We start from the raw sequence: 27,485 nt of genomic DNA, 5'->3' as shown, positions 1-27,485 counted from the left end.
CCTGCTTTCCTGGAGATTGGCTAAACACTCACCTGCCCATGAGACGTGGTAAATGAATTCCATGTTTTGTTTCCGTGTGTTCCTTGTTCTGTAAGCCCTTTCCATGAGAATAATCCATAGTCAGCCATCCCATTTAGCTAGCTGAGTGGACATTACATAGACAGGTTTAGACCTTCCCAGGTATGAAAGCTTAGTTGTCCCAAAGACCATTTCCAGTACAGGTAACATCACAGGGGCCCTTTTAAAGCCTCAGAAGTCATTGCAACTATCTAATTCATGTACCACAGGGATTTCAATGTTCCTGGATTTAGCCTTCAACCCATTTGCTGTAGAGAAGCCTAAGGAAAGTGGGAGTCACAAGAAGTCCTCAGCACTCTCCTAGACCCTAGACTTCTATTCAGAGAAATGTCAGCAACACTCAAGAAAGTGCAGGGCATTTCCAAAGGTCCCTCTTTGATCCCACTTTTGTGATAATGGGATAAGGTATTTTTCGTTCTAAAACTTGAACTTTCCCACACTGTTTTTTTCAATGGTGAACAATATTAAGAGGGTTTCTTACCTCAAACTTTTAGGGCATTTTTGAGCTGGTTACTTAAGGGAAGTTAGTTATATACTTTTTCCTCACCAAGAAAAAAAAAAACCCTAAAAATTGTACCTAATGATACACTGAAAAACCTTCAAAGAATGAAAAGTCCAGGCTTATATGCAATTCTAAACAAGAGTAACTTAAATATATTTTTATTCCTTTAATGGGTTCATTTTTCAGTGACTTTTCTTATCTGATATTCCTGGAAGGCCCTTGGCATTCCTCACATTTTTTCCCTTTTTCTTTCAGCTGCTTCATAGTGCCCTTTCTACTTCAATCTTTCATTGAGATGCTAAGCTGAGTGACATACTTTAATTAGGTGACATTTGTTGCTAAGGAGACATGCTTATTTAACCTAAATAAGAGGAGGTTACTTTAAAATACAAGTGTACTATAAATGGTAACTTTATGTGTGGGAGGGAACAATAGTTTTATCAGAGAGGTTATTAACATATTTCTCGTGTTATTTTGGAAAGAAACATAAAATAACATTCTTTTTTTTTTTTATTTCTCAACATAGTTCCAGTCTTGCCAGTCTGCCATGCTAATGAAATATTTTTCACAATTAAGGAGTTAAAGTTGGCAGTGCCTGACAAGTGCTTTGATTTAAATCCTTTTGGAATCAATGTTACATTGGTATATGAAGCCCTATGCTTTTAGCATGCTTAATTTGGTATTTTTGTAGTCCAAATTCTGGTAGTGATAATAACAAAAAAAAGTAATTAGTTCATTTTCAGAGCACCCAGTTTGATTAGGTCTTGTCTGAATTCCCCCTCTGGTGAAAGGAATAACAGATGGAGGATATACAATATTAATTATGGGAACATGTGTAAAAGAGTTGGTCACTACAGTAAGATTAAAGCATCAAAGTAGGTTTCACATGTCAATGTGAAGTCCACGAGGATATTCATGTGTTCCAATCCATGGAGATATTCATGTGTTTCAATTTGAGCCACTAAGAACCTACTCAAATTTTAAAAAAAAAGTGGATAACAGTCAAAAGTAGGGGGCAAAGTGATATAATAGATATTAAAACAAGTATACAAAATAATGTAGTCAATCAATATGTAGCTGAACAGTTATAGAGGCCTCCTGCAAAGATTAATGGATTAAATACCAAATTCCAGAAAGTTCTGAACCATCCCTCAGCTATTCTTTTTGAAGTATAACGTTATGCATTTTAAAATAATGCCTCTGATACAATCTTTGTTCAATTTCTGTATGTGAAAGTCCTATAAATCCTTGAAGAACTTTCCATAAGAAAAAGAAGTTAAAAAATGTTGTTTTGAAGTAAGTGAAAATTAAATTAAATTTTCACTAAGATAAGAGAAAAATAACTTGCAATCTCACTATAATAAGCATTATCAGGACAGGAAATAAACTTTCATTTTGTTGTAGCAGTAGCAGCGATAAGGGAGATCATTACAGCCACTTTATACTGCAGTTGTTTGTCTTTGACCCTGCCTTTTTCCTGGACAGCATGCTTTGTCGAGCCTGGACAAAATTGATTGCAACAAAACAGGAGGAAGAATGAAACTTTTCCAATCTGAGTTACAAGTGCCTGAAGGAGCTGTTGGTGCCATTGAACTAATCCAGCCAAGCATTTTGGGTTAGATGCACGCTTAGGATAGCAGAATTGATGCAACACATTTACAATTTGTTTTCCTTGCTACCATGACAACTACCTATTTGACCGTTTTTTAATTACTCCATGCAAAATACATGAAATCTCAGTTCAAACACACCCTTGAGCATCTTGATGGCAGTCAGAATATTCTTAATAATATGGATAATTTTTTAAGTGCTTAGCTGATCTATGGAAGATTTTATTCACTTCAGTTTGAATAAACCAATCTATGAGGATTGTTTGTAAGAAGAAAGAGTCTGAAGATCAGACATTTAACCTTTAGAATATGTTCAATTTTTTTCATGGAACCAGTCCTTATAGGAATAAGAAAGTCTAAAATAGCAATCATATTTTATAATCTTCTTAAGGTTAGTGTTGGATGTTTTGGTTCTTTTTTCACAATCATGCACCAGTAGACTTACATATTCTACCTTGGTCAACCTGAGTCTTTAATTGTCTACTGTATCAACAACCCCAGACGTGTGCCTACACTGGTGAACGCTGCAGAATGTAGATCCGTTTGGATGACGCCTAGTAACTGAAGACATTTCTTGGGAAATTTAATTCCTACAGAAGCACAGACTTTTTCTGTGCAGGTGGACGCCATGAAACTCCCAGAGGTTTTGGTTTGAGTAAGCCAAAAATGTCAGCCAAGGTAAAGCAGGAATGACAAACACTTTATGTCATTGATTGAGTGTGTACTTTAGGTCTATTTCTACCTATCTGGGTTGCAAAGCTGCTGGATGAATGCCCAGTTTCAACAGCATTTGGATGATGTTTGGGTGAGGGGGAGCAGCTGGAGCCCAGAGCTGGTACTTGGGCCAACTCTCTCACCTTTGGTGCCCGTAACTGCATTATTTCAACAAAACAGGATATTGTACGAGAGAAAAATGGAGTGTCCCTTCCTTTAGCTAAGTTTCTCAACAGCCATTTAGCATCAGGATTATTAATTATGGAATCTCAGAAATGGGAGTGGAGATTTCTTCAAGATGAGGGAAATTAACCTGGTTTCCCACAACCTGAGAAGTGTCTGGGAGAACTGCTCACTCAGAAAAAGACGGAGTAAAGAGCGCATCTATTCTTATGGCAAATTATATGAACTGGTTTGTAGCAAATTTGAAATACCATTGAACTCTAGTAAAAAGAGCAATATATGCCTTCATAAAGAATGAAGGTGTCTAGATAATATAGTCACCTGAGTCTTGCAGATTTCCCTCAGGCATTGCATTGTGCATCTTTTTGTTTTAAAAAGTTTGCAGAAATTGTTACAGTGTTAAACCAAACCTAAGGTAAATAAAGTACAGTAGGTTGGGTAAGCTAATAATAAAGAACAAATTACAAGAAAAAAAACAAAAATAAAAACAAAAACAAAAACACCACAACAACAACAACAAAAACCAACCAAACAAGTGAAAAAACCCCTTACTAGATAACCTGGCTCTTGCTGAGACAAAAAATAACTCATTTTTGCACAGCATCAAAGAAAGTGAACTTTGATAGTGGATGCTTCAAATACATCAACAAAGCATTTATGCACATTTTAATGCTTTCTTGAATAAGAGCTCTTGTCCAGCATATAGTAATTGGAGTTGGATCAGGGGTTGGACTTGATGATCTTGGAGGTCTTTTCCAACCCAATCTATTCTATGATTCTATGATTCTATATCATAGTGCTGTCGCCTTCATTATACTTCCTGATGATCTATTAGAGCAATGCTAAATGTGGTCAGCTTTTTCCAAGATGAAGAGAGACAGGGAAAATGAAACTGCCAGCACTCTTGTGCCTTCTCTCACTTCTATTTTTCTTTCTCTAACAAAGAAGACCTCAGTCTACGTATCTACATTTCTATCTTACTATTTCTCTTCATATATGCAATTATATCTCCAAAATACAGGGAAAATCCAAAGATAAATGATTTATTTTATTTATTTTATAATGCATAACAAGCCTGCCCACTTCTTTATTATAGTTAAATTTAAAACTACCATAGAAAAATATTTAATTTTGAATAAAACTCAGAATTTGACTCCACCCTTCCTCCCACATCCAAACTCACCACTCCAGAGAGACACTAAAATAATAACATAGGAATTCTGAAATATGGTCTCAAGGTCAACAGATTCAAGTTCTTCAAAGATCAAATACAAATCTTATCTTAAAAGACTCCGATTGAAACTGCACTCCTCTGCTTAAAATTCAGAACTGTGCATTCAATGCCCTGGGCAGATCTTAGTGGTGTGGTTACAGGCAAACAGGGATATTTCAGACAGGCAGTGCTACTCTAGTTCTTTTAGTGGGAAACACGAGTATGTGCAGAATAAGGACTCTGCACATACTCATGTTTCCCACAGATGTCTTGACTCTAGGGACTTCACTTACACAAATCGTTATCTACTCTGGCATTGGGAAGGTCAGTACTGAATTCAGGAATCTACAGAGGCAGAAATTTGGCTAAGGTCTTTTCCAGAACTATAATAAAAGTTAGCATTTGTTGTACAGGTGTCTCTCATCTATGCCTAGAGCATACCACAAAAAACGTTTACTCTGGGGCCTGATCTTCCTACTGTCCCTCTCCATACATGCAACTATGTAAAGGTGATTCTACCAAATATGTTGGTGGAGAGTAATTTACAACCACTACTAAAATTTCACTGTGTTATTCACCCCTCTGCCATTAACACTGGCACAAGGAGATGGTTATGGTACTATTTACTCCTGTAGAGGTTTTTCTTTTTAATTTGATTTTAGCGGCTAACTTCAGGACCAAAAGCTCTTGAAAGTTCAGCAGTGAGTGAAATTTAGGTGCAGAATCAGACTTTAAGCATACTTCAAGATGGGAATGAGTATGGCTATGCCTAAACAACTTTGGTTGAGTGTCAGAATGGGCCGGATTCCCCTGAAGAGAGCAGTTTAGGGTTTATGACAGCTAGATTGCTTCCAGACCTGTCACCAGCTCTCTTTGTGTGAGTGCCCATACCTCTCTGCTGAATGCAGTGCAGAAAAGCCATAAATATATACAACTCATCTTTTGGTTCTTCTCTCAGAGCCAGGCTGGAGATTTAGTTATCTGCAATGTTGATAATGCTTTTTCTTTCTTATGATGAGGTCAGATGATGATTGCCACCCACTCTGAATCATAACATGGTAAACCTCAAAGTTGTGACACAGAAATGAACAGCAGAGCTTATTTTCCCAAAGAGAAATAGAAGGATAGGTTGTCAGAAAAAGTGCTGTGACTGTGACTCCTATAATATTTTTATAATATTGGATCAAAATAGTGTCCATGGTTTGTCCTTACTTCCATTAAAAAACAGTCACTGAATAGTACTTGACTGGAAAAAGGCATTAACTACTGGTAATTGCATGGTTCTGCTCAGCTGCAACTCTGGTAGAACTCCTAAAGGCAGCTGGTTTAATGTAAGTTCTGGTTCCTCACCCTTGTGAACACATTTACAGTACATGGGTCTGAATACCCCTGAGCCTCATGTCTTTTCTGTGAGGTGACGTGAATACATAAGGATTGGAACACACACATAGGATTGCTTTGGGGGTTATTTTGCTTAGATAGGATAAAAGCACAAGAAGACAGCTTTCCAGGGATCACTGCCCTTTGCTCAGATGGTATGCTTTGCTGGATGCTGTCATGCATTTTTAAGCTGTCCTGGAAGAGTCTGGCAAGCTACAATGCAATGATACTTTTGTAGAATATTTTTTTGCATATTGAATATTACTACTGTTTAAAATATGGTGGGTACATTAACATTTCCCCATGTAATTTTGATTAAATGATGTGTTATTTGGACTAAAGGCCATGTCTTGCAATGATGGTACCTGTCAGATCAAACCCATAAAGAATTTCAAAGGAGTGCCACATACCAAAGCTACATGTTCACTTCTCTCATTCTGAGCAAGTAGCTTGGTTTTGAAGGGTATTTTTAGGAAATTATTAACTTCCTTTGCCTAAGTCAGGCAAAATACTCTACAAATATACCTGTTCTTCTGAAGTACTCTTTTTCTACCTGTTTTCTGTGCTTTTAGAGCTCTTCATATCTGCTGTCTGGGTGAAATGACTGCCTTCTAATGTAAAGTTTGCCACCTTTTTGAAAGCCTATATAATCTTCTGAACACTACAATCCTAAACAAACAGATATTTGCAGCATTAAAATGAAGAACTAAAGTTATCATCCTATAAATTAGTAAGACAATTGACATTACAGAACTGCTGTTTCGTTTTGTGTTTGTAGTCTGTTTCTGTGTGCTTGCACACACAAATGCACCCACGTAATTAATGAGATTTGAATAAAACAGCATCACTTAAAGCAAGAACAGTATAAGTCATACATCATTAATGTAATAGCAACAAGATGCTAAGATTTGTTTTTATGACATTGGAAAACAGAAATTACTGTTGCATGTTAAAACCCCTTTTATCTTTTCATGAACAGTCCTAGTTCCCACATTCTTGTGCCTGCAAATGTGAGGATAAGCAGCAAAATTCCCACTGATGGTTGCCATGTAGCCACATGGCTACACAAAAATGTCTGACACATTCATATTTCAGTTAAAAAAACATCCCCAACAACCATTTTATGTCATAAGTTTGTCCAAAGTTTGTAGTTTCTTCAGCACCTTGAGAGAATGAAAGTTAAAAACTACACTGAAGTGTCTAAAGCTCAGAACCCAGTTTTGGGGACCCTAGAATCCCCAGACTAAGAAACCACTCTGGGAAAAAGTAAATTCTTACGCTGATTTTGGGTACCATAATAATTTCTGTTATTATGATACCCAATGGGAATCTCATTTTAGCTATCAACCAACCCTACTGTAAACTAAATTCTGTATGTGCATCTTTTCAGATGTTAAAATTTCCTGCGGGTCTAAATTTGTTTCTTCACATGCCAAAGTCCCTTCCAACCTCCCCTATGCTCACATGAACTTGAGGCCTAACTCACATAGAGGTGCAACAAGTATCCACAGAGCAGACTGTCCCTCTCCCTGGACCAAGGGACAGGCAAAAATTATATCTAATGCAGTATTATATTGACACAAAAAGCAGTGACAATAAACATTTTCTTTTGAAAAGTTGTCCCAGCACACAGCAGGTCCCTTCTGAGATGATGCTGACTAAGGCACTCCCTGCTTGGGATGGTGCTTGTCATCGACCCTGGGTGACAACTGCCATGTAATCCACGGGGAACCTGGATGCTTAAAAGCAAGGTAATACAATGCTTAATGGCGTAGTCTCCAAATAATTTTAATACATTTGTGCTTCAGTTTGTTTGTTTTAAACAAAGGCTGAGATCCTGAAGATAAACTGTGGTCTGCTTTATGTCTTTCCAGAAGTGGGTCTCTGGAGTGCAGGAAAACACTGTCCTATTGTAAGTACAAAGGAAATTCTAAATCTTATTACAAAATCTGACCATCAGATCCCTAAAGCAAAAGATACAACAGAGGAATGACAAAGGTATGAATTCTGTAGTTAACTACAGTTCTCCAAAGTGTGCAATTCCAGATTCCTTGCCCTGTCCTTGAATTTTAAAAATTTATAAACATTAAACACATCCAGTAAAATAACCAAGCCGTGGGATACAAGCCTGGTGGACAAAGGTAGCCAGATCTAGTTCCCACCCTTGTCAAAAACAGTAGGAAAGCCATTTCAGACATGAAAATAAACTTCTTCAGAATAAGTTTGATTCAAGGCCAGAATGAAACATGGTCCCTTCACAAAAGTTTGTGTTGTCAAGTACCTATTCAAACAAGGTCTTCTAAGCAGCAAATAATGGAACTAAAAGTGCTGAAATACAGAATAATCCATCCAGGATAGAAAAATATTTTTTCCATTCTAATATCTGGAAATGGAGTACAGTTGCATTACTTTTGCTTCTTTGACAGCCACTTTCTTTTTTTTTTAGCCTGTATGCTGTGCCTAATCAAAATTCTAATTTGACAATATGAAATATTGTGTCAGTACTGACCTAGGGTACTGCTCTCCACAGAGTGACAACCCCATTTTAGAGGTTGAAATGCTTTCATATACAAAGGTAAATGTGAGGAAAGGAGGAGCTGCTCAAACCTTATACTTCTTTTGTTTGCTTAGGGTATCCTTAAAGAGCGTCTGTCATTTCTGCAGATTCTCTATTATGCCTGTGTTTGGGTTTGCAAGGAAGAGTTACATATGGAGAGAGGGTAACTTTATATTCTACTGATCTGGACACAAAAGCATAATCTGTCTATTGTCATAAAGAAAATAAGGGTGGTATTACAAAAACCTGAGGAAAATAATCAATATATGAAAATTTATGCATCAATTTCTCAGTGAGACACTGGATCACAATCAAAGACACAGCCTAAACAGATATTTCTTACCCATAAACCCAAGCAGACTTCTTTGACTACCACACTATTTACTTTCCAATGCTTTGATTAGAGCACTACTGATTTTTCACATTTGATTTCTGACATTTTTCTTCATAATACTGTATTTTCTTCTATAGAGAAATGGGAAATATATTGCCAGAGGGAAAGGGTTAATTTATGAAAAGAAAAGGTGTCTTTTTTTAAAAATTAAAATACAGTCAGAAAGGTTTCTCTTTGACACTTAGCAGAAAAATCTGATTGTGATATTCCAAAATTAAGATTGAGTGGTTCCCCAGAGATTTATTGTAGTCTGTAAAGGCATCCAAAACAGGGAGTGCTTTGTCTGCACCCTGCAGGTTAGTACAGATGAATACTTTCTGAAATCAGATTTCACTGTGCAGTGAAACTATAACCTTTCCTTACAAAGATACCACAAACAGAGTTACATGTCACGCATGACCAATGTTAATTTTCTTACTCAGCGAAGCAAAATTGAACCTATTTTATGCCCACAGACAGTCAAATTTTTGAGGCACACTTATCGTGTCATCAGTTCCTATTCCATTCATACTAGCATGTGCACTGGCTTCAATAATCCATGAGGTGACTGACTATAAGGTGAAATAGCTATTAAAAATATCTGTCTTCTCATTTAGCTCTACATTAGAAAGTTATAGCCTGACTAAATTACTCCAAATTACAGAAATTTACGTACACCAGAAAGTGGTTTGGAGAAAAAACAGCAATTCTCTCCCACAGAGGACTTTGCCATTTCCAAATCTGAGTACAGTCTGGTTAGAAACTAAATAGTCAGCAGAAGAGCCACCAAAGCACAAGAAGCCAAGCAGGCCGGGTAGCAGGGAAGAGGCATGCAGGCAGCCTGCTTGGCTTCTGCCAGAAACATTCCCAAATAGCCGATGTCTTTTTCATTCTGACTGGTCATCAAACATCAGAGGAATTGATGTTGCAACTGGATATTTCTCTACCCAGCTCTAATTATGGCAGAATTTAGTCTTTCTGGACTTAGGAAAATATTAATTAGTTTTAAATGCAGGATGCTGGTCTGAGCAGTCACTTTGGTTACACTTTCAAAGATATGGCTTTATTAAGACAAACACTAAACATATGCCTATGTCCCATTTCTATCAACAGTTAAGCATGTATTTTAAACTAGACTCTTTACTGAGTAGCAGTAGATGTAAAAGGAATTCTCATGTAATGTTTCCCAGACAGTTCCATTGGACCTTTAGAAAGCTGGAAAGGAATATCTTCTGAGTAGAAGCTGCCTATCATGTGTTTTGTCAGCCTGTGGGGCAGCAAAAACAAATGCTGAGAGAAGACAGTCAGGTTCCTCATTTGATCCAAGGTCAGATTTTGAGCTGGACTTGCAGACTCTCAAGTGTGACTCCATGCACTGACTCTGGATTGCTCTGCTCCTGAAGACCTACCTTAATAATGCTATAAATGAAAAAAAATGCTTCTTATACAATATTACTACCATGAGTTACTACAGAACAACAGAAAAAACTGACAGTTACCACCAAGATTTCTTAGATTGAAAGTACTTATTACTGGAGTTGATTTCAAGTTTTCTCTAGAAAGAAATAGCTCTGTTACTTAAAGTACAGGTCTTCACCTGGATCAAAGCCAACTCAAGGGAAATGTATTTGGCATTAAACTCCCCTGTGAGCTGCTTTCAATCTCTCCCCACCCTTTTTTTTTTCCACTAAGGACTACATCCTATTTAATCTTGCAAAAGGTATTTAATCTTGCACAATGTATTTAATCTTGCTGGAGCCGGGGCTGAGATGCACAGTATTTACTATTACCCATAATACAAGCAGGCATAGGGTGTGATTTAAGGATGTAATAGTCATGAATATTTTGTCTTGCACTGGAAATAGCATTAATTTTTTCACATGTACTTTCAATGTTGAATAAAGCTTGACTTGAGAAGGGTCTTTCTGTAGTGGTCACAGTTAGAGGGTAGTACTCTTACAGAAAGAACAGTATTGTCCTTTACAGATGTTCTCTCAGATGTGGAATGTCAGATGGTCACAGGCTGTCCAGTTTTACAATTTGTAAGAAGGCTGAATTATATTTTCATTTATGTGTGTGCTTTCCAAACTGTGGTAACATCAGTTATCTGTTACAGCATGGACTACTTCGTTAATGTAAGTAAGTGTGGAAAAGAAAATTCCAGCCTGTACCCACTGAATTAGACTAGAAAATGGGATTTCATCATGGTCTACCTCAGAGTATTTTTTTAAAATCCCATCCATAGAGAGATTGTATGAACTGGTAGCAGTCATACAATCCCCATAGAGTTAAGGCCCTCCTTAAGTCATGGTTCAAAACACCTAAATTAATGGATTCAGCATGGGGAAAGGAAAATCCAAAGTCAGAGAGGACTGTGAGGTTTATGTCTCCTAAACATTTTTATTCTGGGCACTTTGTTCACAACTGCAGCATCTCATGGCTGAATGGTCTGGTTTGTTTCATTCAGGTTGCATTATGCAAAGTGATTGTATGCCAGGCAGAGGGATTCACTGCTGGAGAACTCCACAAGCCGGGGTACTCTCTGGACACTTCAGATGCTGTGGGAAGAATTCTGCCATCTGTCCCTCACACCCGTGTCACCACCTCTTTTCCTGGACTTTTACCTTCTGCAGTAAGGGAAAATAGAGCACAGATTAGTATTTCTTCTGTGTTTTCCATCTAGAGAGATTCAACAGAAGAAACAGGGTTATTTCATAGAGAGTAAGTTGGAGGAGTGCTTCTTGCAGCCAAAGAAGCCGCCATTTTTCGAAGCATAGTTGCATAGAGCACTTCTTTGGCAAGACAGTTCCTCGGCATTAAGTGTCTCTCACTTCTGCAGGAAAATTATGTGAAAAGCTGCCCCACAACCCCCTGTTGGGTGTGCTGCCCAGCCATGCCATGAAATATCAATTTCTTTCCTCTGCATTTATTCATACAGGGTTACCCTTCTCCTAGCCATCAAGAAAGTTAGTACAACAATAATTTTCCTAATCTATCTCTTTGACTACTTTCACCTCTCTTCTTTCAATTTAAACTAAGTTTCTTCTTAAACTTCAGTCTCATCACTGTCTAGTACCCATATCCCCTCCTATTTCACCTATACTGATCATCAACTTCCATCTTTCACTGTCACTTAACTCCACATATTTCAATTTTCAAATGCAGTCTCAAAAGCAAAGCCATCTTATTGGTTTCCTTCAAATCCCTATTGAAATCTCTCTTTTGACATGATGCCTGAGAAAATCTTGACAAAAGTTAGGCTACCAGAGAGTTGACAATGTCAAAACTGCATACCTATAACCAGTCTTATGCTGGTATCCGTCTCTGTCATCTTCTTTTAAAAAAACTATAAATTTGTGGAACAGTCACCCCCTTTTGACCTTTCCCAGCAGTGTTACTCACATTGTGTTGCCAGTCTACAACTGTGACTCCTAGGCACAATGCAGACATTACCTTGAAAAAATATCAACAGCGAAAGTACCAGACAGGGGTTTCATAGCTCACTTTCCCATTACAATTCGTTCAGGCATTCAAGGAGTTTTTTTTGTCAATCACATGCTTAAATGTCCAGAGCAGTATTACTCATAACTCAGATCAGTTTTCAGAACAATAATAAACAAATGTTAGGAATTAATTAATAAATTATTAAATAAATGGAACTGTAGTTTCCTCAGATTTTTCTAATTGGAATGTTTACAGGTGCATGCAGAGATTGACTTTTCCTAATTAAAGGATGAAAACTTCTTAAACAAAGAGTACAGTTTGATTAAGTTTATGGGAAATTAAAAAATCATCCTGCCAAAGTCTTTAAAAAGGGTGTGAGCCATGATATAGTCAGTACATTTTAAAATTATTCCAGTAGAACTCTAATATCTTTAGAAAATGATTGGTTTTATTGAAATTATACTCTTCAAATATTTTACATAAGAGATATCTGCACACTAGACACCATGAAATGACATCCAGGTGTGGGTGAAGTGATGCCTTGAAACAGTATGGATATAGACCTCACAGAAAGAAAAATGTAATGTTCATTGAAAATTTGGTAAATCTGTGTTGTCTCTTCCTAATATCCCTTTCCTAATACTCAGCTTTTCCCATCTCTTAGAAAAGGAATAAAATTACTGATCTATTCCCTGCCATATTAGAAAACAGGCACCTGGGCCTGGCAAAAAGTACAGTCCTTGTCAGCTCTCATACAGTCACATCTGAACAGGATGCTAAAAGGAAAGCTATTCTGCATGGAGGCTAACTCTCAGCTGATGGCTGTTGATTTCTAATGTCATATATATGCTATGTGGGACAAACAGAAAGTAAAAAAGTAGAGTCACAAAACCAGCAAGGCTGGAAAATTGCCATCTTTGTACCACTGTGGTGAGGACAAAAACAGATCCAAGATTCTTCTTTCTCTTGTCTCACCTCCAGGCAATGAACCAAGGAATAGCAAGTGATGACCAGAGTTACTCAGTGAAGTTGGATTCTTGCCTATTGAGCTTTGTTTTACCTGCTACCTCACTCTTAACTGTTTGGAGGCAGAAGATGAAAAGTAAATGATCCTTCTATATGCAAGTGATTGAACTGTGACATAATTTTTTGAAAGTTACATCATATCTATTTCCTGTTGTCAGGGTCTCTTTGACCACTGACTTTTAAGGGCAGAGCCTGTCTCTCAGGATGTGTTTGGACACAGCCTAGCAATGCAGGCTTCAGTTCAGATCAGGGCCTCAAAGTACTACCATCATATAAAAAGCCATTCTCAGAGAAACAGAAATCAAACACAAAAAATGCAAGGAGATGAAAAGTACGCATGGTTTCCTGGTGACTCATTTTGCACAGTCCTGAGCACATTGTTTTATTTTGCTTTCAAAGGCCAAGTCACACATGGTGCCCTCCACAGAGAAGTAAGGATGTCAACATAGAGGATCAACCTACAGCAGAACGCAGGGTAAGTGTTTAGGGACTGGGCTGCTTTTTGTCCTTTTTTCCTTCACTAAGTGCTGCACCACTAAGCAAGTATTTCTCCCTGCTGGTTATAAATAGGCACTAGTGCCTTATCATCTTGCTCACTGGGAAAGAATGTGGATCAGCTGAAGAACAAGACACCCAGGAAAGCTGCTGAACAGCAACAATAATCTTTGTTTAAAAACACTCTCTCTTAGAGTCAGAGGCACAAATTCTTTGGTAATGAGTTTCTTGACCTGGTAAATGACACGATGCTTTATATACAAAAATATTAAGAGAAGATTATGTCACTTGTAAAAATGTGCTGAAATGGGGCCTTTCCCTTTTGCAAGCCTTTAAAGGAACTTTCCAAGCTTACTAAAACTGTGTAGTCATGCTGCTAACAGGCAGCCAAGTTCACACAGGGACCAGTCCAAGGGCACCTTCAAAGCCAGTGTACTGACGCACCTCCCATGTCAATGCCTAGGTGTGTTAGACATTACCAACATGGGATCTCAAAGCCCAGAAATTATAATCATCCTTCATTCTTTTATCACAAAGTGAATCTTGAAATAGCTATAAATCAGGACTCCACAAAACATGGAGATGATTACAAAAACCAGAAATTATTAAAACAAGGTACTGCATGAGGATCAATAAGATATAAGCCAAGATCCACACAGGTCTTTACAGAATCACAGAATATGCTGAATTGGAAGGGACCTACGAGGATCATCAAGTCCAACCATTAGGCCTGTACAGGACCAACCTCAAGAGTCACACCATGTGCCTGAGAGTATCATCCAAATGTTTCTTGAACTCTGCCAGGCTTGGTGCTGTGACCACTTCCCTGAGGAGCCTGTTCCAGTGCCCAACCATCCTCCTTTTTCTAATATTCAACCTAAACCTCCCCTGATACAACTTCAGGCCATTCCCTTGGGTCCTGTCACTTGTCACCACAGAGAAGAGATCAGTGTCTGCCTCTTCTCTTCCCCTTGTGAGGAAGTTGTAGACTGCAATGAGGTCTCCCCTCAGTCTTCTCTTCTCCAGGCTGAACAGACCAAGTGACCACAGCCGCTCCTCACATGGCTTCCCCTTAAGGTCTTCACCATCTTCGTTTCCCTCCTTCGGCCACTCTCTAATGGCTGAATATCTTTCTTATATGGTGGTGCCCAATATTGCACACAATATTCCAGGTGAGACCACACCAGTGCAGAGCAGAGTGGGACAATCCCTTCCCTCGACCAGCTGGCAGTGCTTTGCCTTATGCCCCCCAGGACATGGTTGGCCCTCTTGGCTGCCAGGGCACTGCTGACCCATATTCAAGTTGCCATTGACCAGGACCCCCAGGTCCCTTTCCATGACACTGCTCTCCAGCATCTCATTCCCCAGTTTGTACATACACCTAGGGTTGCCCCATCCCAGGTGCAGAATCTGGCACTTTCCCTTGTTGAACTTCACATGGTTGGTGATTGCCCAGTCCTCTAATACGTCGAGGTCTCTCTGTAGGGTCTCCCTGCCTTTGAGGAAGTTAACAGCTCCTTCTAGTTTTGCGTCATCTGCAAACTTGCTGAGTATCCCTTCCAGTCTTGTCATTTACAAAGATGTTGAAGAGCCCAGGGCCCAAGATGGAGCCCTGTGAAATCCCACTAACGACAGGTCAGCAGTCTAATGTCACCCCATTCACTATCACCCTCTGCGCTTGAACCATGAGTCAATTGCTCACCTATCACATGATGTGTTTATCCCGCTGTGTGCTGGAAATTTTGTCCAGAAGGATCCTATGAGAGCCAGTATTGAAAGCTTTACTGAAGTCCAAAAAGATTACATCAACTGGCTTCCCTTGATCAACAAGGTGGGCTACCTTGTCGTAAAAGGAAATCAGGTTGGATAAGTAGGACTTTCCTCTCATGAAGCCATGCTGGCTGTGACCAATGACTGCCTTGTCTTTCAGGTGTTTTTGAATATTTCCCAGGATAATCTTCTCCATAAGGCATCTTCTCCACTACCAGGCACTGAAGTGAGACTGACAGGCCTGTAGTTCCCAGGGTCCTCCTTCTTGCCCTTCTTGAAAACTGGGACGATGTTTGCCAGTTTCCAGTCATCTAGGACCTCTCTGGATTCCCAAGACTGCTCAAAAATCACCAAGAGAGGTTTTATAATGACATCAGCCAGCTCTTTAGGATTCTGGGATGAATCCCAACAGGCCTCATAGATTGTAGAGATCCCAGCAGATCCCACACAATTTCTGGGTTGACTGGGACTCATGGTCATAGTCCTCCAGCTCAGGGCACTGAGACCCCCTTGGTCCATCATTCATGTTGAAAACAGAGAAAAAGAAAGCATTAAACATCTCTGCCTTGTCTCAGTCCCTGTTTGTGAGGTGACCTCCATTTATTTAATGGTGAGCATTGGTACCTAAAAAGGAGTTACAACTTTAAATCCTTTTGTAGATTTTGGCCCTCTGTTTTATTCTGAGGCTTGTTCAGCTGACAAATCAACTCACCTTCCAATGAAGAGTTCATGTTTCCTAATTTGTAAAACATGTACATAGCAGATATATAACAAAAGTGAATCTTCCCAGACTCAATGTCATGACAAGAAGGATGACAGAATATCCCCAAGCAAAAAACACTTTGGTCAAATAATTGAATATTCGTTCTGTTTGTGTGGTGGGAAGTAATTAATGTTTCAGCAGGTATTTTCAACGAAGTAAGGTACCAGATTCTCTTGCCAGTTCAACTGCAGCCATAAGCAATAGATGGGGCAGGGAACTTCAGTTTTGAGAAGAGGAGAGCAAGTTAATTTGAATATTGTCTCTTTGGAGACACATTCCTTTCATCCTTCTATACAGTGATCACCTAACTCAAATTCATCCTGCTTAATTCAGAGTTCCCAAGTAAAATTTCTATTCATTGAATCTTTATCATCCAAGATCTTTGGACCACAACAAAGTCAAAATAAGAACAAGAAAAACCTAAACCATTGTATATTAAAAAAAAATGTGGTCAGGATTTGACCTTAAAAGGAATAAAGACTAATAAAAATGAAAAATAATGATAATCCTCTTCAGCTTTGCAGAAGAATTTTTTTTAAATTATTAATTAAGTTTTAGGAATGTCTTACCTAAAGCATGTACACGGCCAAAAGACAGTGCTATTTTTAGAGTGATATTTCTCAGCTTGTTTGGCAAGGTAAATACCAAAGTATTTTAAAGCATCCTCCAAGATTATAAACTTTGAGAATGCACAGAACTGTCTTCAGGGGAGTTTGGCAGACATCCACCCACAAGACAAAGCTTTCCAGAAGGGAACTTACTACAATAACTTATTTTCTGTGAATAGAGGATCCAAGACAAAGTAATACTCACCATTGCCCAGGGTTCTATATAACAGGCCATTAGTATAGTATTTTCTATACTCCATCATTTTCAGTGCTTCCTGAATCTGTTGCTATAATAATCCATCCCCTTCAGACAAAAAAGTAATGTTGGAGATCTATTTTCTTCCAATAATACCCAGAACTCTTTCTGGATCTCAACAGCAACTGCAAAAGACTGCTCCAGTTTCAAATTCAGTACAATTTTAGAGGAAAGGGAAATGAAAAGGGATCCCTCAATCACAGATAACTGCCCCACATACAAACAAGATGAACTTCCCCATATACAATGAAGTAGCATCTAGATCTTCCAGTAGGAGCCTCAGCATGAAGATTAGAAGCACCCATTGGCATTTCATACCCAGATGTTGTTGTAATCAGAAATTACCTAGTCGCTCTAGAAGCCACTCAGCCTTCTACAGTGCCTTTCTTTTCACATGCTGCTTTGTGGTAGTAGGTAAAACAATGGGTCCACTTAAGTTAGCTTAGTCAGTGTAGCAGCTAGCAGACTTTTGTTTTTAAGAAGTAGAATTCTCATCCTGATTTTTCTAAGAACTGTGCTAGAATGACAAAATATTTGGTTTGATTTTTTTAATATTGAGACATTTTCTAAAATAAACATAGCTGCAGACAGGAATCTGGGCTAGGTATGGTAGAATTACACAAGCAGACCAACTGACATCAAACTTGGAGAACTGTTCCCAAAATGTATACACACCCATTATGCTTGAAAGTGCTGGACATTGATCTCTATTTCAATATAAACCACAGCCTGCATCTAATTTCCCTTTCTTCACATTTTAAATTCTCAAAACCAGCTCAGCAAGTTCTCATCCTCCCTTGCACCTGGGGAGAAAAAAGCCAAAAAGGCAAGAGAAACAGCCAAAAGGAACAGGGCTGTTCCTGGGTTGCTAAATGACTTAGCTCCAATAGGGGGTAAAAAAGCTGACCTACTCCTAGAAGGTATTGCTACTCCAGTTCCCACTGACTTCCATATGTTTAGGATGCTAAGCAGAGAATTAAGAGTCTCTGATGGTACAAAATACTGACATAGACATGTTATCTAGTTTGTTGCGAGGATCTGCCAGAATACTCTTTTTAATGTGTCTGGATGTCTCCATGTGCATCTGTTCTTGGCCACATAATAGAGGGATCGTCTGATCAACCCTGCCCTTTCTGAGTTCTTAAGCTTGTTCTGAATCTCATAAAATAAGTTTGGAAACAGTATTAGAAGAAAGACTCACAGTTTCTTTGTTGTTCTTTATTTAATTTCAGAATTTGCATTTTTTAAAACATACACACAAATTAAACAAAAATTCTAGTCATACCCATAAAATTCCTGTATTCTACAGCCCTCAGCCTTCACAGAGTCCATGTCCAAACATTCTCTGCAACATGTTCAGAGGCTTTTCCATAGTCAGACCAGAGGCCAGAATTTTAGTTCCTCACAGAGCAAACACTCAGCAGGTCATGCTCAGAGTATGGTAGAAACAAGCCTAGTAGGAAATGTCTAGAGTTGGGTGCAGTCCTTTGTGTATCTGTTTCACGGCTCCGAAACAGATATAAACCAGATGTAGTTTCAAAACTGAGCAATAACAGAAGTGCAGCAGTAAATTCAAACCAACATATCTGTTAGTTGCATTAATCAGCTTTAGCTCAGCACAGTATTGATGTAGTCAAAGCTTGCTTTAGGTTCAACAGCTTAGCTGGCTTTTCCCTACTACTACCAGAACCCTCTTTAGAGTTCTCAGACAGTGTAAGGAGTGAGTGTACCTGTAGTTGCCAAAGACTTTAATGTACCTCCACTTTATCAAAGCAGATTATGCCAAAGGATGTCCATAATGTTGTGAAATGAATGTTTGGCTATTGCACTTGCTAGCATCACAATCAAAAACTAGGCAATTTTTTCTTATTTAATTAATTACTAATTAACAGAAAATTTTGATCATTGATCCAGGTATTAGATAACAAAGAGAGAATATATCCTCCTTACTTCTTAGTCTCAGTTTCCCTTATTCTTGCTGCAGGATACACGCAGTCCATCCCAATTCCTGTGGTGAAGCAGTGGGTGGCCCTGGAAGTTGAATTGCATGCATAAGAGCTGCTGCCTGTTGCTCTGTGCTTGTTAGCTTCTCTCTGCTCTGCTGTGCTTCTTACTGGTTTTCTAGGATCGCCTCATCCAAGTTCAAGAATGGCCCATTCTGAAATGAAGAAAATCAAAGGTGACAGGAGGACTGCATGGGTGAACAAGGATCTCCAGATCAATATCAAATATAAAAAGGGTCTATAAAAGGAGTCAAAGCAGGGAAATGTGACATAGAAGGAACACAAAGACATTGCTCTATTGTTCAGAGATGGGATTTGGAAAGCCAAAGCCCACCTGGAATTGCTTCTGGTGAGACACATGAAGGACAAGAAAAGGCTATGGAAAATGTGGGCCTGCTGCTGAATAGGGCAGCTGCCCTTTGGCAAAAGACACATAAAAGGACATGGTGTTCAAGGTCTCCTTCACATTGGTCTTTACTGGTAAAAACATTCTTCAGGAATCCCAGGCTCATGAGATCAGTGGGAAAGTCTATTGCAAGGAAGACTTACCCTTGGAGGATGAGGATTAAGTCAGGGAACTTCTAAACAAACTGGACAAGCATAACTCCACACCACCTAATGGGATACACTCATGAATGCTGACAGATCTGTGCAGAGTCACTGGAAGGGTACTTGCAATTTGTCTTAGACAGATCTTGGCGATCGGGGAAGCTTCCTCAATATTGGAAGAAAGGGCATTTCAATTCTATCATCTCTATGTGACATAGTCCCCCATGGATGTCTCTTCTCTTGCCTGGTCTTCTTTTATTGATTTTATTTAAAAGAAATAAATTAAAAAAAAAAAAAGAAGAAGAAGTTGATGGACTGAAGCCCCAGTGATCAGGACTTGAACTTCAAAACAGTTGTGGATTGTTGGAAGACCAAGAGAATTGCCTACTCTCTGTTGCATAATTGCATTGTATGAACAACAGGTTTGCATTGTCTACAAAGAACTTGAGTATGAACTGTTTTTCATCTCTAGAGTAAATTTGGTTTGAAAAGCCAGTAAATTACACAAGGCAGGCTGCAGCATCTCTCACCCTTCAATCCCTTTTGTAAACCTTATCAAGTTTCCATCTTAACCATAGTGGTTAGAAAAGGAATAAGCATTTAATTGGAAATCTATGTAAACTTTTCAGTAAAAACAAGTTAATTGATCATGAAAAGAGTATATGAAATTAAAATTGTTAAGAACTGAAGGAAATTACATTTGTTTCACATAAAATGAAATGAGTAAACAGGGCAGGAAGACACTGCTTAACACTATAAGAATGCTATTATGACTGACTACCCACATTTAAAAGTTGTAAACACCATAGAGTGAGATGAACTGCATATAACTGCAAGTGATAAAATGACATTGAGCAATACACAATGCTGGCTTCATATCTGCCTCTTCATTAGAAACAAATCTGCTGTAGAGCAACAGACCTAACTCCACCTTAGTTTTCTGTAAGTGTTCCAGTGTCAGGCTAGGGAGAGTTTTGGGTGATGTACCATACTCAGAGTACACTACTGGCAAAATGATAATCATATTCTTCTTGTCCCTGAGGACTAGAATGTCACCTGCTTAATGTCCGTATAATTGGACCCTGTTTCCTGATACTGCATACATCTTCCCATATAATCCCATTCAGGAAGCTGTGTCTTAAAACCAGTTAGGTTCCTTGCCCCAGACTCATCATACTCTGCGAAAACTTTGCAGTACAGCCAGTTCTTTCAGTTTCTCACCCAGGGTGATTCATAGTCATATTTAAAAAAAGAAAAAAATTATTCCTCTGAAACACGGTCTTTGAGCTCAGATAGTTACTTCCCCTGCTTTCTTTTACTCATCAGTGTACTTAGGGAATGCAATCCCATCCTTTCTTTCACTAACCTTTTCAGTCTCTACCTTGCAACACAGGACTCTCATCTCCATGCCATTTCAATCATCCTCTCTGCACATGTTTTGTTTAAGTTCACCTTGCTGGAGAAAATGTATTAGGTGTCAGAGGTTAAATTCCCAGTGATGCTTCAGAATAATCTTCAGGCTATGCTAAAAATGTCATATCTAATAAACCTTAGGATGACATATGCCTTATTCAGGACTGATCCTATCTGTGTTTCACAGTCATCCTCTGACTGCCTAATACTCTCAGCTGCTGTAGCATACATTCCATCCTGATTTTCACAAGTGAATTCCCCGTTTCCAATGGAAAATTTTTCTATTTACTTCTAGGTGTGTAACTTCTGCACTTTGATGATACTAACACAGGACAGGGATCTAAATCATCTAGTAGAGCAGAACTGTGCAGCTGCTGTGATTCTCTCTGTCTTAAGAATGGTTAGCTCTTCCTCTTTTATGGAGAAAAAGAATGACCTGAACAGAAATACAATGCATTGCATGTTTGCATGACCTCACCCTAGTCTTGTCTCTTTGGAAAGTACCCTACACTTGACTTGCATTCCAAGAATACACTGCTTTGCAAAGCTTTTTTTATTCCCTCTTCCCAGGGTTTATTTTAAGCCACTAGTTCCTAAACGAGGGTCACAACCTTACTTTTATGCACAAGCTTGGCAGTATAATTGAAAGTGGGGTCATGACCCCAGAAGTGGGTCTTGATGGACAGATGTTCTGAGATTCAAAATCCCTTCTGACCTCTTTTAACACCATTATAGTCTCTAGCAGTGTGAAGTACATCATGAATGCAACGGGAGAAGATGAACCTCTACTTACCACAATTTGAGCAGTTCTGATGAACTCTGCAGCTCTCAACCAGAGTAGCAGTCATGTTGCTGGTCTCAGGATATTACTCTCAAGTGTTTGTCCAATGTGCAATTAACAATACAATTTTCTTTATGGCCATACAGGGTATTTTTACGCAAGTGCAATGAAATAATATAGCAAAGCTCTTAGTAATACACATGCACTTCATGAAGACTCCAGAGTTTATTCTAGGCCTCTCTACTTAAGGTGTGAAATTATTCTGACATGCTAATAAAGTCTTTCCAGGCTTCCATTGGGATCATATACATCATTCCTCTCAGATAAGTTGCATTCAGTTATTCCAGTGAGCTGAAATATTTGGTTTAATTACAGAACCATTGATGCCCAGATAGTGCTCTGGAAGGAATTCAATGGCAAACATAGCCATTTTCCATAGAAAAGGGTCAGAAGAAAAATAGATGCAGACTGAGACCTGCTTTTGCAAACATTATTATATAGTCTAGGACAGGTACAAAATAGAGGAAATGCCTTATAAGAGTGGCTGTGACTAATGACGAAATGTGCGCCAGAGACTCTAGTCCCACAGTTGTCTGGACGGTCAGTCACCCTTCTCACTTGTGTCTCCAAGTCTTCTTCCCAGAGTATGAGATTGCCTTTCTCTCACTGCAGAACATGGTTGCGAGGCAAGGGAACATAGAATCATAGAATCATCTGGGTTGGAAAAGACTTCTGAGATCACCAAGTCCAACCCTTGATCCACTACTGCCGCGGTTACCAGACCATGGCACTAAGTGCCACATCCAGTCTCATCTTAAAAACCTCCAGGGACGGAGAATTCACCACTTCCCTGGGCAGCCCATTTCAATGTCTGATTACCCTTTCTGTATAGAATTTCTTCCTAATATCTAACCTAAACCTCCCCTGGCACAGCTTAAGACCATGCCCTCTTGTCTTACTGATAGCTGCCTGGGAGAAGAGACCAACTCCCACCTGGCTACGACCTCCATTTCAGGTAGTTGTAGAGAATGATGAGGTCTCCTCTGAGCCTCCTCTTTTCCATGCTAAACAACTCCAGCTCCCTGAGCCTCTCCTCATAGGACTTGTGTTCAAGTCCCTTCACCAGCCTTGTTGCTCTTCTTTGGACCTGCTCCAGCACCTCCACATCCTTCCTGAACTGAGGGGCCCAGAACTGGACACATATCCAGATTCTGGAGTCGAGAAGCACTCTGGAGTCAAACTCTTTGGACAATGAGGCTATGTCTATACTAGGAAATTAGACAGTGCCTAGAACAGTCCCAGGCACTGGAATGCAATGTCTCTACACTTCCCAGTCAGAGGGCTCCCAGGTATGCTTTAGGTCTCTGCCTGTCAGCATCCCCAAATAATTCCTGGATATGGTCTGGTATCCGAACATTCCCTAGATCATTCTCACTGGGGACTTTGCATGAAAGTCCTCTGTTTTCCTGTCTGAAAGAGCCTACTAGAATAGACGTAGACTATTCCTACCAGTAAGCTGTTTTAAATTACATATGTAGAGTGTTAAAGGTTCCAATACCTTCAGTGAAGTTATTCGTGATGTAACAGGTTATTGTGGTTAAGAAGTTGGGATCTTCACTGTAGGAAGACAGTGAAGAGGCTTTCTGAAATACTCTGAGCAAGAAGCAAGAGTGTGAACAGCTTTCAATGGACCTGAAGGAGGCAGAAGTATTCCCTTTGTTATTTTTGTTGTGTACCTGCTCATCATCAATCCTGTCTTCTCCAGAGCAGGGAGATAGAGCTTGCAGTGGTGCTTGGGGAAGGATATGCCAGCCAAAAGTATAAACTTTTGCTGGTGGTGGTTCATCTGTGACAAATGACATTCACAGTACAGCTTAACCCTTTCTCTATTCTGACTGGCAAAGGTAGTAACTATCATGTCCGCTGGTCTCAGCCAGAAGTTCAGCAGCCTAATGCTTCAACAAGGTGTACCCTAATAAGGTATACCCGTGACTAAAGGAGTCTTCACTTTACGTGTCAATACGTTCTTTCATTCTATCATTTATTTTATATGTTTCCTGAAGAATAGCTGATGCCCAACAGATATTTTTTTCTGTCATGATGGTACTACCTGGTTTTCCTTTTTCTCCTATGAACCAGTGACAGCTTTTCTTTCTTTTGATACTGTATTCTACACTTTTAATTTAGGTCTGTGTTTTGTCTCAGTGGTCCTCCTGAATTTTAAGTAGTTTTGCTGAAGTTCCTAATTATTGTCCCAAATTTGCCCAAGGAAACCAACATGCCTCCACAGGAGTAGTACTTACCCTCTTTAAATGATTGTGCAAATGTCCATGTTAAGGACTTAACAAAAATAAATCATCCTCTGTTCTGATACTATCAGTTCAAGGTCTCTGGCTCTGACCCCAAGTGCTTTCCTGGTACCTAAACCCCAGAAGACAGCTGGCAGGACTGTGCAGCAGCAGTCAGGCAGTCTGTTGTATTTAAAGTGCTCTAGACACCTGGCGCTTTTTTTTAGTCCTTCTTCCACTGTGCTTTAGCACAGATGTTCAGCTATGGAACAGCTGTTGAACATTCAGAGTCCATTTGTATTTGTACCTGAATGTACTAAAATGTGGGTAACAGCGCATGATGTGTACTGCCCCTGGCTTTTCCAGTCACAGTGACTGAAAAAACCCTTCTCAGAGGACAAATTTTCACTATAATTTTTATCCCTTAAAATAAAACAAAAAAAATATACAATGAACATTCATACCCACTTCAGTATACAGGTCCAGTGACTACAACTACATGTGTAATCATATGGAGAGCTCAAACAGTGGATGACAAAGACAGCACACACTTTTTGAAAAGGCTTAAATGACTATGCAGTGAAATATAGAGTTTGGTCATATGTGTCAATACCTCTCTCATCAGTGTGCTCTCCTGCTCCTGCTTGTTTATCCTCCAGAAGCATGCAGACCAAATGACAGTTTTCCATTTCTTATGTGACTATCAATGTTCTAATCTGTCTCCTGTTTGGGTATGGAATCCGGTACAAAAGAATTGTCTCAGACTGTGAGGTCTTTCATACCCACCAGCTTCCTTTAATGCTCTTCAGTTTAAAAACTCATTCACAATGTTCTTGTTTTAAGTGCTAGAAGTTTGGTGTCTTTAAATGTCTATACAGAGCTCATATGCCTGTATACATATTCTGCATAACAGAAGAATGCCTCATTCCTATGATTCTGAGTCCCTGCTCATCTACAATCTTTTCTGCTGGACATTAAATCCCTGTCTTTTGGCTTCTGTCTTTTGCCCTGTGCAGAAAGTACTGTAAACCTTTCAGAGAGCACTGCCATGGAAGTCTTGCTGGTTTTAAGATGCCTAGATTTAGCCTCCCAAATCTCTGTCCTGCCTCTTGTTTTGCCCTAGGTGACTCTGTGGACTAGAACTCCAGGATCCTTCCTGGTGCATTTTACAAGCCAGATCAGACTCCTAAGGAGATCTGCCACCTCTGCATGCCTCCCCAGCCTGCTCCCAGCTGCTGGTCACACATGCCTCCCAAAGGTGGTGTGGGGTCACAGCTCTGCTGTGGCTTTGCATGTGCACTCACTCCTCAGCTCAGATCTTCAGGATCCAAAGCTTTGCACAAGGGTCCAAAATACTGGAGATATTTTATATTTATTTCAAAACAAAAAAGCTGCTTTGCAAGAAGGGAAAAGTTTAGCACTGTTCTTCTTTTTCCCTAGCCAGCCTGGACACCCCATGAACTCTCCCCACTGCCCACAGAGCTGCCTGCACCACTAGCAAGGAGCAGCCAACCCAATTAGTCCCTTCCCTTTCAAAAAGGACACAGACCCCTGAGCCATGCCAGATGCAGGACACTGGGCCCTGTAAGTGCTGGAGCATAGACAGTCCAAGATGGCTTGCCTCCTTTTAATTACTTACAGTTACAAATCTGAAAGTATAAACTCTGAAAGGCTAAACAATATCTTCTCCCATGACTTATTAAAGTTGAATGGCACGCAGCCTTGTTCTTTTGCCATGCTGTTTCACAGAGCTTCATCTCAGACCGGTTGGCGAAAATTCACTTTAAGATGAAAAGCTTTTGGAAAGAGAACAACACATTCTGAGAACATAACAAGTATTCCGAAGCAAGAAAGGTTTTCTCTTATTTTTAAAGTTAAGCTCATTAGGGATTGGACTTGTGTTTTGCATGTGATGTTGCAATGGCACCAAAGCTGGCTCCTTAATAGCACTAGGTGAAACAGACTCACCTTCTCACATCTCCCTCCTGCATGCTTCTCTCCTTGTCCAGATACTCTGTTCCTCTTACCTTCAAACCTACTGGAAGATCTGCAGGCTGTGCATCCTTTCTCACTCTGTCCAGGAGAGTTGTGTCTGACTGACTGGCTGATGATTACAGGCCGCTTTTAGTCTCTCACTGAGTGTACGGTTGCCTTCTACTGAAGCAGAGATGCAAATAAAACATCCTCTAGAAGCTGGTTTTAGCTGTGTCCTGTATATCTGCAGCTGTGCTTCTCATAATCTCTGCTTCTACTGCCCTCTAGTATTGCAGAATTTTGGTTCACAAAAGGCAAAACAATGAACAAAAATTCTGATCATCTTCTGTTATCTTTCTACTAGATTTCCTTATTTTCCTGCAGGAGTGTAACAGTTCTTGTACTTTTCTCCAAGGCCATTTAAAACTCCACCCCTCCTGATTTTTTTGCTCTTGCATCACAAGTCACAGCTTCAGTCTTTTCCCGCTTCAGTTTAATCATGCCTCAAACCACTTTTTTAAATACACAGTTCTCATCTTTTTCAGACTTCTTCTTGAGTTCACCATTAGTCTCAAACCCTAGAGAAGAACAAAGAGATCATGACAACTTCACAGGGATTTGTAAAGCAGAATCAAATCATCTTTGATCCCCTTTAGAGAAATATGTACAAGGGACCATTATTTGAAACATGCTGTGGTTCCTTGTTTTCCTGCTTCTCCTCAGAGGTGCACAGTTTTGAGAGCTTGTGTGCTCCACCATTTCTGGTTAGATCCCCAACATGAACACCAGAGGCTTTTGTCCAGCAGTAGTACTTTTTGTGAACTATTTTCCCTTGTTCTGCTGTTTCTACGCAGAATGACAAAAGTAACAGTGTTATGGTCTGCATTATATTTGAACTTAATCATTTTCTACTTCTGTGTTTTCCACTGAACAGAGGACAGGGGTTTTTTTTCCCTTTTAACCAGTAAATAAAAAAGAAATCACAGAGTAATTTGACAACTTTGTCATCTTGCTCTCAGACAGAGGACTAGCTTTCATTTTGCAAAAACTTAAGTAGTTTTCGTGATTAAACTCACAAAGTGGCTGAGGAGCCAACTTTTCTAGACCCCAGTGTCTGAGGTCTAGCTTTTCAAAACTTTTCCTCATCTGCATCATCACAACTTTTACACAGCTGTGAAAAATAATGACAAAAAATATAGGGTATTACTAGGGGAAAACACTGACTGTGGTTTTAAAAGGGGCGTTAACTTTGGGCTCAAAAGGGACATTGACTGTGGCATCATAAGAAAAATAGACTTAAACATTGTGCTCCAGGTAGAAAAAAGTGAGAAGTCTTGGCTTGAACTGATGGTGAAAGTTGCCTTGCTGGAGCAATTTCCTTTTGTCCATGATGCTGTTAATTATGTGTGTGTATATATATATATGTCTATATAGGTGTTCCCATGAGAAAAAAAAATCAGTTTTTGTAATGACAAAGTGGTAGCATCATATTCCTTTCTGGATTA

General features: G+C 39.4%; 1 long non-coding RNA gene across 1 annotated transcript; it reads right to left on the bottom strand.

The window, feature by feature from the left end:
* Positions 1–2,535: 2,535 nt before the first annotated feature.
* Positions 2,536–25,792, bottom strand: LOC113942936. The gene is made up of 4 exons (XR_003526117.1): positions 23,705–25,792; positions 10,782–10,784; positions 7,130–7,134; positions 2,536–2,546 (listed from the first exon to the last, which is right to left on the bottom strand). It is a non-coding gene; the product is annotated as an uncharacterized LOC113942936 (long non-coding RNA).
* Positions 25,793–27,485: the final 1,693 nt, after the last annotated feature.

The sequence above is a fragment of the Corapipo altera genome, unplaced genomic scaffold, assembly GCF_003945725.1.
Source record: "Corapipo altera isolate COAL_440 unplaced genomic scaffold, ASM394572v1 2b, whole genome shotgun sequence".
Lineage (NCBI taxonomy): Eukaryota > Metazoa > Chordata > Aves > Passeriformes > Pipridae > Corapipo > Corapipo altera.
Note: the sequence above shows the minus strand (reverse complement) of the source record. Positions and strands in the feature narration are given on the sequence as shown.